Consider the following 12,126-nt stretch of genomic DNA (forward strand, 5'->3'; position numbering starts at 1 on the left):
GGTGATCATATGACACAGATGGCATTTTTATTAGTACTGACTTTTTGAGATGTAATTCACAGATCATAAAATTGGCCCATAAAGGTGTACATATAGTTCAGTGTATTTTAGTAAATTCATGATGTGTGGCCCTCACCACTAATTCCAGAACACTCCCATTGCCCCCAGAAGAAACTCTGTCCCCATGGGCAGCCCCTCTACAGTCTCCCTTCCTTTCACCCAGCCACCACTAATCTTTCTTGCCTCTACAGATTTCTCTCTTTTGGAATTTCACGCAAACGGAATCACACAGTATGTGGCATCTTTGATGTAGTGCGTCTTCATGCTCTTTCAAGTCATTTGCACCAGGCTTTATTCCTTTTTATGACCAAATAATATTACAGTATATGAATATAATTTATCCATTCATCAGTTGGACATTTGGTTTGTTTCCCCGCATTTGGTATTATGAATAATGCTGCTATGAACATTCATGTAAAAGTTTTTGTGTGAGCACGTGCTTAGGGGGAATTGCTGGGTGATATGTTAACTCTACGTTTAACTTTTGAGTTACTGGCAAATTTTTGCAAAGCGGCTGCACCATTTTACATTCCCATCCACAAATTTTGAGGGTTCCAATTTCTCCACAACAATGACCCTTGTCATTACCTTTTTTATTTACAGCCACCCCAGTGAGGTAGCATCTCACTGTGGTTTTGATTTGCATTTCTCTGGTAGCTAATGATATCGGGCATCCTTTCATTTGTTTATCAGCCATGCTTTGGAGAAACGTCTATTCAAATCCTGTGCTCATTTTAAATTTGTGTTGTCTTTTTATCACTGAGTTGTTAGAGTTCTTTATATATTCCAGATACTACACCTTTATCAGATTAATGATTTGTAAATCTTTTCTCCCATACAATGAATTGTCTTTTTACTTTCTTGATAGTGACCTTTGAAGCTTTGATGAAAGTTTTTTCCTTTGATAAAGTCCAATTTATCTTTCTTTTGTTGCTTGTGTTTGGGTCACATCTAAGAAACCATTGCTTAATTCAAGATTATAAAGATTTAAGCCTCTTTTTCTTCTAATCATTTCATAAGTTAAGCTCTCACACTTAGGTATTTGATCCACTTAAGTTAGTTTTTGTACATGGTGTAAGGTAAGGGTCCAAATTCATTCTTTTGCATGTGGGGATTCAGTTTTCCCAGCACCATTTGTTGAAGAGACTATTCTTTCCCCATTGAATGGTCTTGTAACTCTTGTAGAAAATCAACTGGCCATAGGTGTATATGGGTTTATTCCTGCATTTTAAATCAATTCCATTGATCTATTTGCCTATCCTTAAACTGCATTTTAAAAAGATCACTGTGGCTGCTCTGTGGAGACCATACTAGAAGGCAAGGGTTTAACCAGGAGCACCAGTCTGGAGGCTGCTACAACTAGAACAATCCAGAAATGCTGCTGGCTTAGAGTTACAGTAGTAGAAATAAGTAGTAGATAAGTCTTTGACTTGGGGGATGGAATTGACAGGACCTCCTGATAAACTGGTGTGGTTTTAGGGAAAGAGGAGATAACTACTAGTTTCAGGCTGGAGCAACTGGATGGATGGAGACATCCACTTAAGTGCAATAGCGGAGACTGGACGGCAGCAGGTTAGGGGGAGGAGGGCCTGTCAAGGAGAACTGTGCTTTGAGTGGGTTTCACGTGAGATACCTATGGCTGCCCTAAGGAGGGGCTTTAGGTCACTGGTGACTCAGCAGACGGAGAAGGTTGGGAGAGAAAGGGTAGAGGCAGCAAGGAAGTGGAAGAGCAGCCACAAACTCTGGCATTTGATGATAAAAGAGAGTAAGGAAATGCAGCAGGTGCTAAAAGGAAGGATGTGCATTCATCTTGTTTATTTTCTGTTTTATGATGCTTTGACATCTGGGACCTGGAGAGAGAGTTCCAGACATAGCAAATAGCTCGCCTGAGTGCATCACTTTCACATGCAAACCCAAATCCAAAGCCCATACCCGCAACTACCTTCTTTATCTAAATCTTGGCATCAGTGAGTATTTCCCCTGGCCCTAAGTCATTCCAGGGCCAGGTGCTCCACAGCCAGAGACCACCCCTACCACCACTGCTTGCCAGGATGATTTAAACTTTCCAGCCTTGAACTTGCTCACGCTTGTCTACCCTGCCTCACCCATTCCTGCCCACCAAAACACAGGCTCCCACCCATGCCTTCCCCTCGTCCTTCAGCCTCCCGACAGACTCAGGTGCTTGCCCAGGCGGCCCTGCATGGTGTGGCGTGTGTCCACCTCTGGAATTGTAAGTAATAAATGCTGTTTTTCAAAGTTGTCTTCATGCCTGTTATCTCACACCCGAATGAAACAAACTCCAGGTACAAAGCAAGACAGGGTGGGTCAAGGCGGGTTTTAGGTGGCTTTGTGTGTTTTTAAAGATAGGAGACACTAGCACATGTTCATATGCCGGAGAATCTGATCATCAAGAGAGAAAGCGGGGATAATTGCAATCACAGTGGTGTGCGTGTGTCAGACCTTCCGTAAACAACTTGGGCATGTACTATGCCGGTACTTAAACAATTACTGCCATGATTTTCATTCCTGTAACACTGTCATCCAAGCACCCATCATTAAAAGATTCTGCCAAGGCCAGACAATGGACCTGAGAATCAGGAACTTTACAGTGGAAGTCAAATATGACTGACACCATGAGGAAGGCCGGGCCCCTGCCACAACCCCCTAGGCTGTTCATCTATGTGAGAGCGTCCTCATTTCCAAGTGCTTGCAAATTCACCACACACCCCTATGGGATGCCTTTCAAAGGCAAGAACAGGGGTGCAGGGGTCAGGTCCATGTCTCTGAACCCCGAATACAAAAATGTTTGTGGGGGATGAGATGTGGTCTTTTGTAAATCTAAGCCCACATGTCAGCTTTCTCGTACATACACAGTAATTGATCACACAGGATAGTCAGCCTAAAATGTTTCCCTTCTGTAGAAGCGGTGTTACCATTAATGAAAATGGACTCCAGTTAGAGCTAGCTATCTTTTATAAATGTAATCCTAACAATACCAGGAGAGAGAATGAAGTCAGCTGTTCGGCTTGCCAAGGGGTGTCTAGGAATATTTGTTGTCAGGTCAGTTTTCTGCTTATAAAACATCTTATTTTAGATACAGTATAAGCCACCTTTTAATGCACACAAAGTAATTTCACAGAATGTTTTTGTGGCTTATTATGAGAAGCAAACAAATGCTGAAACATTCTTTGGGCATGTGATAGAGCAGCTGATGGGAAATCATCAGTGACTATGATGTATGATTGATTTATGTGACCACACATCTGAAGGTGACCCCTAGTAAGTACAACCTCTTTCCTCAAGTTTAGGCAGAATCGGTATCTTGCAAAGAGGCAAAGGTGATGGCACAGTCTCACCCTCGCTTATGTTACCTTATCTGTGACCGCCCCTACCTGGGCTGGAAAGCATCACCTGCTGGCCTTGAAGCCAGCTGCCCTGCCTTGGGAGGGGCGGAGCAGAGAACTGCAGGCGGCTTCCGGGAGCTGAGTGACTCCCTGCTGACAGAGAGCAAGAAAATAGGGAAGTCAGTCCTACAACTGCAAGGGGCTGAATTCTGTCTATAATCCTGCAAGATGGAAGAGGACCCCGAGCTCCATACAAGAAACACGGCTCAGCTGATACCTTGACTACAGCCTTGTGAAATCCTGAGCACAGGACCCAGCTCAGCTGCACCCAGATTCCTGACCCACAGTGTGATCATAAACGCAGCTCAGCTGCACCCAGATTCCTGACCCACAGTGTGATCATAAACGCATGTTGTTAGCTGCTAGGTTTATGATAATTTGTTACACAGCAAGAGAGAGCAGAGACAGCTGAACAGATTATAGGCAGTGAATGGGCCTGTGGAGAGGAAAATGGGTTCTAGCAAGTACATGACATGCTCTGTCCACTCTAAATATCTGCATGAAATAAACCAAAATATTACTGTCTATGAAGGAAAAATCCTAATGAATGAGAAATAATAAATCCTTTCAATAAAAAGACTTATAAGCAACAGAGCAATGCAAATTAAAACCACAATGAGATATCACCTCACACCAGTTAGGATGGCCAGCATCGAAAAGACTAAGAGCAACAAATGCTGTTGAGGATGTGGAGAAAGGGGAACCCTCCTACACTGCTGGTGGGAATGTAAGCTAATTCAACAATTGTGGAAAGCAGTATGGAGGTTCCTCAAAAACCTCAAAATAGAAATACCATTTGACCCAAGAATTCCACTGCAGGAATTTACCCTAAGAATGCAGGAGCCCATTTTGAAAAAGACATATGTACCCCTATGTTTATCACAGCACTATTTACAGTAGCCAAGAAATGGAAGCAACCTAAGTGTCCATCAGTAGGTGAATGGATAAAGAAGATGTGGTACATATACACAATGGAATATTACTCAGCCATAAGAAATAAACAGATCCTACCATTTGCAACAACATGGATGGAGCTAGAGGGTATTATGCTCACTGAAATAAGCCAGGTGGAAAAAGACAAGTACCAAATGATTTCACTCATCTGTGGAGTATAAGAACAAAGAAAAAAAAAACTGAAGGAACAGAACAGCAGCAGACTCATAGAACCCAAGAATGGACTAACAGTTACCAAGGGAAAAGGGACTGGGGAGGATGGTTGTGGGAAGGGAGGGATAAGGGGGAAAATGGGGCATTACAATTAGTGCACATAATGTAGTGGGAGGGGAACACGGGAAAGGCAGTATACACAGAGAAGACAGATAGTGATTCTATAGCATCTTACTATGCTGATGGACAGTGACTGTAATGGGGTATGCTGTGGGGATTTGATAATAGGGGGAGTCTAGTAACCACAATGTTGTTTAAGTAACTGTACATTAACGATATCAAAAAAAAAGACTTTTAAGGATTCTTCTAAATTAAATTAAAACAAGACAAAACTATGAGTATCCTTCTAAAACCAATGCTAAGAATCTATAGCAGAATCATACAGAATCATGCCAGCAAATGAAAGCACAGAACTTTATTTTCCTCCAATGTCATTTATTCACTATTTATAGGACAATCATGTGCTGAGGAACTACTATATGCTGGTTCCTAAATCAGGAGAAAGAATGTGGAAACGAATAGAACATAAGCCACATTCTGGCTTCTACCAAGCATATCACAGCTTCTAATTTTAGGTAGAATTCACTTTTCCAAAATACCGAACCGCCTGCTATCCTTAACAAGTATCATTTAAAATTACCAGGGAACTTGATTTACAGATATATTTAGATTCATTCCACCCTACAGGGCAGGATACCTCTTGAAAAAGCTTTCCTGAGAGCAACAAAAACTCTAATACTGCAACCAAAGGTGGAATCAAATCCTCTTGTTTTGTTTGTACAAGGGTTATTTTATTTATTTATTATTTTGGTATCATTAATCTACAATTACAGAAAGAACATTATGTTTACTAGGTTCCCCCCTTCACCAAGTCCCCCCCACATACCCCTTCACAGTCACTGTCCATCTGCATAGGAAGATACTGTAAAATCACTACTTGTCTTCTCTGTGTTGCGCAGCCCTCCCCGTGCCTCCCACGCACTATACATGCTAATCGTAATGCCCTCTTTCTTTTTCCCCCCGCCCTTATCCCTCCCTTCCCACCCATCCTCCCCAGTCCCTTTCCCTTTGGTAACTGTTAGTCCATTCTTGGGTTCTGTGATTCTGCTGCTGTTTTGTTCCTCCAATTTTCCTTTGTTCTTATACTCCACATATGAGTGAAATCATTTGGTACTTGTCCTCCACTTGGCTTATTTCACTGAGCATAATAGCCTCTAGCTCCATCCATGTTGTTGTGAATGGTAGGATCTGTTTTTTTCTTATGGCTGAGTAATATTCCATTGTGTATATGTACCACATCTTCTTTATCCATTCATCTACTGATGGACATTTAGGTTGCTTCCATATCTTGGCTATTGTAAACAGTACAGCGATAAACATAGGGGTGCATCTGTCTTTTTCAAACTGGAGTGCTGCATTCTTAGGGTAAATTCCTAGAAGTGGAATTCCTGGGTCAAGTGGTATTTCTATTTTGAGCATTCTGAGGAACCTCCATACTGCTTTCCACAATGGTTGAACTAGTTTACATTCCCACCAGCAGTCTAGGAGGGTTCCCCTTTCTCCACAACCTCGCCAACATTTGTTGTTGTTTGTCTTTTCGATGATGGCGATCTACAAGGGTTATTTTAGCTGACAAAAACAGTCAACAATATTATGCACCTCCTGGAGACAGACCTAGGTACAGAACAAAAATTAGAAGACATGTACCCTTAAGAAATAAAACCTCAAAGGAAAGCCTAGTTTCACAGAGGGTCCAGAGTTGCAGAAAAGAATGCAGCCCAGGAGTCAGATGCCCCCAGCATTTCAAAATAAGTTTCTCTGTAAAAGTGTAACTGGGAAGAAGCAATCTGTTAATGGCTGCCATTAATCACTGGTAGAGGTCACTCTAAAAATAAACTGCAAAAAAAGAAACAAAAACACTTACATCCATGGGGGTTGAGAATGTGTCCAGATACCCAACTTCGACCTCACAAATTATTACAGTAATTACAGCAAAATGAAGCCTTGGATCAGGACCTAGCGCTGGCACCAGGAAAATTTTTCATCCATCTATGTCTCAGGAAAAAATATGCAGGGTTTTAGATGGAGTAAGTTTAAGTCTGTAAAAAACTCATTATAATATATTATTTCCTAATTTGTCCGTGATCGTCTTGGTCAACACCACTGATAAATTTCTTACTCAAAACCACAACTTCTAGTTTCTCTCCTGACCAGAAAGGTGAAATGGCTTCTCCCTGCCTTCTTCGATGGGCCCCAAGCCCTGAATGGGGCACTGGGGCTCCTTCCCAGCTTCTCTCTGCCCTGCTGCCTGGGCTGGGGAGGCCTATGGGCTCCGATGAGCCGGCCTGGCCCGGCCTGGCTTCACCGCCCCCTTCCTCCCTGCAAAGCGCTTCCCACGGCCGGCTTGGGTGTGAGGCCTCCACTTACCCATTTCAGAAACGCCAGGCCAGCGCCTTCCTTGGCACATGAGCTGAGCAAAGGCCTGTTGAGAACTGAAGGGAAGGTAGAAGCTAGAGACACCAGCCTGGTGGAGGGCAGAAATGGAGAGTTGGAGGATAGAGAGCATGCCAATGTCTCAGACCGACCTGGGGCGAGTGGAGGAGAACCAGGGTGAGAACCCTGGGGCTCCGCAGCCAGGGAAGGGAGCAGAAGCCAGGATCCCCCAGAGCCCCCCGAGAGCTCCTCTTCTGGGCCAATTGCACTGTGGGCCCTCATCCACGCTAGGAATGAGGAAAAGCAGGGGGGTTTTAATTAGTGCTGTATGAGAAGAGGGAAGTCAGATAAAAAAGGCCAAAGGCCAAAAGAGACACAGATTTGGACAGGAGGAAGTTATGAAGGAGAAAGCTGCTTCCTTGAGAAATAAAAGCAGGAGCCCTTAAACCACCGGGGGGCTCAGTCTGAAGACAGTTGATAAATGTCTCAGGACATTTCTTCAGAAGAGCTGATGGAGGAGCTAATGACTACTGATCCTTCTGATCCAGGACCAGTAACTCAGGAAGGTCAGAGCACTTCGAGAAGTACTTATACAAGGAGCAGGACAAACTGCATGCTCACTCCTTGCCAAGCAAGTTCAAAACCTGCTGGGACAGCAGCTGAGGCGAGCAGTCACCCCAGCCGAGTGCCCCTTTGAAGGTCATGCCCTCCACTCGCCCGATGGAGCCACACTGCGTGCATTCACGCTCTGTGCCTTCCCTGCAGAGGTGTGTGCCCTCAGCCTTGAACGCCATGCCTTCTTTCTCTGCCTGGGCAAAGCCTGGCAGATCATGGTCACCTCCCTGGAGTGTGCTCCTGTCCCCCAGGCTGACTTTGCCTGAACTCTAGGCCTGAGCTTTTTGGGAATCATCGTTGCACCCCTCGGTCTGGCACAAAAATGAAGGTTTGCTGAGTAAGTGAAATCAAATCCAGGAGGATGAACTTTAAAAGGCATATTCTGAAGCCTTAGCCTGACTGTCAGATCTTCCGAAGTACCTGATCACTTCCAAGCTCCTCTGAGCAGGAAGTGACCTCTTATTCTAGTGAGGCTATGGGAGCCCTGGAGTATCAGGGAGGGTGGCATGTCAGCACCTGAGTCAAGAGAACATGGCCAAATCTCCACCCTCACCTGGAGTCCAATTCCTCATCTAGAAACTCTGAAAAACCATTTCCTAGGGCTATTGAGAGATGTAAAGGGGGGAAATCATGGCTGTCATCCTCCTCATCAACCACTGGGCTCTGAGGGTCGCACTCAGCAACTGTCACTTGAATGAATGAATGAATGGTTCCTGCTCACTTGCGCAACTTTTCTGAAACATTCTGCACCATCGCTTTGCTTATTAATAAAACCACCTCAAGAGGGATTTTGCGGTGATCTCAGATTTTAGATAGCTTCAGGAAACTATTTTAAAACCAACAAAATTCAAGCCTCAGGAAAAGTACGGGGAAGACAGCAAGACTTGCTTCTGGCAGGAGACCAAGCCGAGCTAAGTGGGCTGATTTAAGGGCGAAGCTAAAATCTGCAAGCAGGCGAAGAACAAAGACTGCCGGCACCGGGTCAGTTAGGATCTAAAGAACCTCCTGAAGGATAACGAAAAAGAAAATTTCAACCCTGAAGTTCTATTCCTAGTTTGGACTGTGAGGTCCTTCTGTGCTAACACTATCTGGCTTTGGGAAATTCCAAACCATAAATTCCTCCCTTGACTTTCTTGCATTCTTTGAATGGGCGTGATGGAAGCACTGGCTGACATGTGTTAATGGGCGTACTTCCCAAGGTCCTGGGCCCCTTATTTGTGCTCCAGAGGGAGCAAGCCAAGTACCATTCAGTTGACTTTTTGTGCCTTGTTACTTGGGTAAGTTCTAAGGATAGTGAAAATTAGATCATTTCCCTTTACTAACTAGAACTTAATTCATATTTAAGCAAAGTCAATTTGCAGAAATACTGGATTTAAGTATTTCTTATTAAGAAATAAGCATTTAAGAAGGTTATGCAAATTTCTATCAGAAAACACCTAACAAATCACAAATGTAAAAAAAAAAAAAAAAGTTCAGAGAAATCTTTTCTAAGAAAAGCGATGGAGGCCTTAACTGTAGCACCTGTTACGGAGCCTAAAAGCCAACTTCTAACTATAATCTTTCAGTTTCAGGTACACCACCCCATATACCATATCGCTTGCTCCTAAACTGATACAACAGTAACTACTCTCTGTCACACTTTTATTCACTTTATTTCATATATTGTCTTTTTGTCCTAAAAACCTCATTACCATTCTCCAGCAGTCATTTTCTATTACATTCAAGTTCTACAAACACAAATTTGAATTGTAGCTTTATAGACCATATAAAGCAATGCAGAAACAACCCTGGAACTTCTGAAACCTGATAGAAATTTCTAAGATTGGAAATGTGAGCAGACTCTGAAACAATAGGGGCCCATGGCCCCAGGCCAAGAATTTCATTTAGAGTAAAAAAAAAACCAAAAAAACAACTACTCTGAATTTTATTCATTTCTAGTTTTATTTCTATATTAAACAGGCAAGCAATGCTAATATGTGACCCTTGTGACTAATTTAAAATCCATTATGGCTACAAACACAACCTTGGCTCAAAAATAACTTCCAATTGCCAGACTAACCATCTACTTGGAAAACTGATTTATGAAAACTGAAATAAACAGGACACTATCATCTCCACTCTTGAGAGCATGACCTTTCCGAGTGTGGTCTGGGATCACCAGCATTGCCGCCCTTGGGAGCTTGTTAGAAATGGGGACCCCTGGGCCCCACCAAGCCCTGCTATTTGGTATATCAGAACTTGCATTGCAATAAGATTCCACAGAGATCTGCTGCGTGGCCACTGCTCGCGAGCACCACTGTCCAGTATTTTCTGCAATGATGGAAATGTTCTCTGTCTGTACTAATGTGGCAGCCACTGGCCACATGTGGCTACTGAGCACTCGAAATGTAGCTAGGGCAACTGAGGAACTGAATGTTTAATTATATTTCATTTTAACTTGAAAAGACACATGGTGAGTGGCTACCACGGTGGATGGTGTAGCCGTCTAGGCTACAAGTGTACACCTGCAGGCAAAGGGTGAGGAGGGGGCCACTGCGGCCAAAGTCTTCCAGTCCTGCCACATAACCCGCCTGTCGCTGTGGGGTGCACAGTGACTCGAAGAAGTGCCAGTCCTCTTCAGCTGCCTCTCCCAGAGTATCAGGTGTGGAGTCTGGGTCTCCAGGATGACCCTGTGGGCCATTCTGCTTCTTTTTTTTCAATCGGGTTTTTAAAACTTTTCACTCTGACATTTCTGGCTCTAGAGTTTTCATACTGACTTCTTAGGAAATCTCACTACTAGACAAAAAATAAGTCCATGAACCTTTGATGAGAGGCGGTTTCCAGACTCCAGGGCACCTGAGGCTTCAGGATCCCTGGGGGAGTGGCACACAAGCACACCACATTTTTTGTGGGGGCAGGGGGAGGAGGAGCTTGCAACAGGGGCCCCTGACTCAAACACTGGCTGAGGACCCTGGGAGGAGGCAAGAACTTTGAGGCCTGATGGCCTTGACAAAGGAGCCCTCAACACTAGTCTGGTGATCCTTATAAATCCCTCATAAAGGTAGTCAAAAGAAGCAAATGAAATAACATATGTAAACTGTGAAACGTATTATTATTAAAAAAAATAAGGTTATGCATGCAGCGCAAAATGCTCAGACAATCATTGGCGAACGAGATAACATTTTTGCCTTACTGGTCCCATACAAGAAATGAATGAGCATGTGATCAGTGAAAGGTCCAAATCAAGAAGACAAAAAACTGTCCCTTCTTCCAGGAAGACCTTGGGGTATAGCCGGAGAAGGTCAGAAGATCATTCAAGGAGACTGGTATCCCTCACACAGGACGTCTCCAGCTGATTTGGGCTGGGTCTCAACTAAGTGCATTCCAAAGTCCCCATGTCCCTTCACTATCTGTGCAGCTGGAAGGAAGTACAACACACAGTTCACTTTCCAAGACTATTCAGCTATAATGACAAAATGAATTAATAGCAGGCACTTAGAGCTGCCTTCTTAATAATACAGAAAGGTGCATTTGTCAGGTTTAAGGAGGGTAGGTGTGCTTTCCATTTTTAAACAGACTTATGGTGACAAAACAGGTTGAGAGGGCCTCACATCTGAGATGGAAAATTATTTCTTGCCAGACAAGTTGAATTAAACTTACTCCAGGGACTATGAAGGGGAAACAGGCAGACAGAAAAGAGAAGGCGGAGTTAGAAAGACTTGTAAAACCCCACCCTGATCAGGAGAGACACTATCTGCTTCTCCTTGTGGGTTAACCCACCAGGCTGCAGAGTTTACAGGGAGGACCAGACCCAGCAAAGCTTTCTTCAGAGTGGAGTAAGTGGCCCACTTGAGGACTGAAGACTGTTGTCTAGACTTGGGTGATATTTAGGGCTAGAGTTCATCTGAAGACTACATCCGAAGAAGTGGGGCAGATTTGAAGCTTCCAAGTCTCAAGATAAAAGCACCAGAGGCCTTTCTACCTTAGAAACCAGGAACCAGCTACTTAACAGCCACGGTGTCAAGCATGTTTATTGCCCCACTATTTAATTTCTTAGCCTTAAAAGAAAAAGAGCTGTTTTCAAGAACAGCAAGGGAGAGGTGCCTGACTGCATTCCATTCTAAAGCCTACCTTGGGGAGTTTCGAGAGACTGCTACAAGAAAAAAGCAGCGACGTAGAAAGCATCAGGCTAAGTGAAATCAGTCAGACAGAGAAAGACAAGTACCATGTTATTTCACTAATATGTGAGATCTAAAAAACAAAACAAAGGAAGAAAAAAATAAAACAGAAACAGACTCAGACACAGAGAACAGACTGGTGGTTGCCATGGTGGTGGTGGGGGTGGGGTGGGGATGGGTGAAATAGGTCAAGGGGAAAAAAAAATTAGTGAGAATGTTTGGTATCTTGAGCTGGGTGATGGTCACATGAGTGTATACACATGTCAACATTCATTCAGACGTACACTAAG

The sequence above is a fragment of the Manis javanica genome, chromosome 13 (genome assembly GCF_040802235.1).
Source record: "Manis javanica isolate MJ-LG chromosome 13, MJ_LKY, whole genome shotgun sequence".
Classification (NCBI taxonomy): Eukaryota; Metazoa; Chordata; class Mammalia; order Pholidota; family Manidae; genus Manis; species Manis javanica.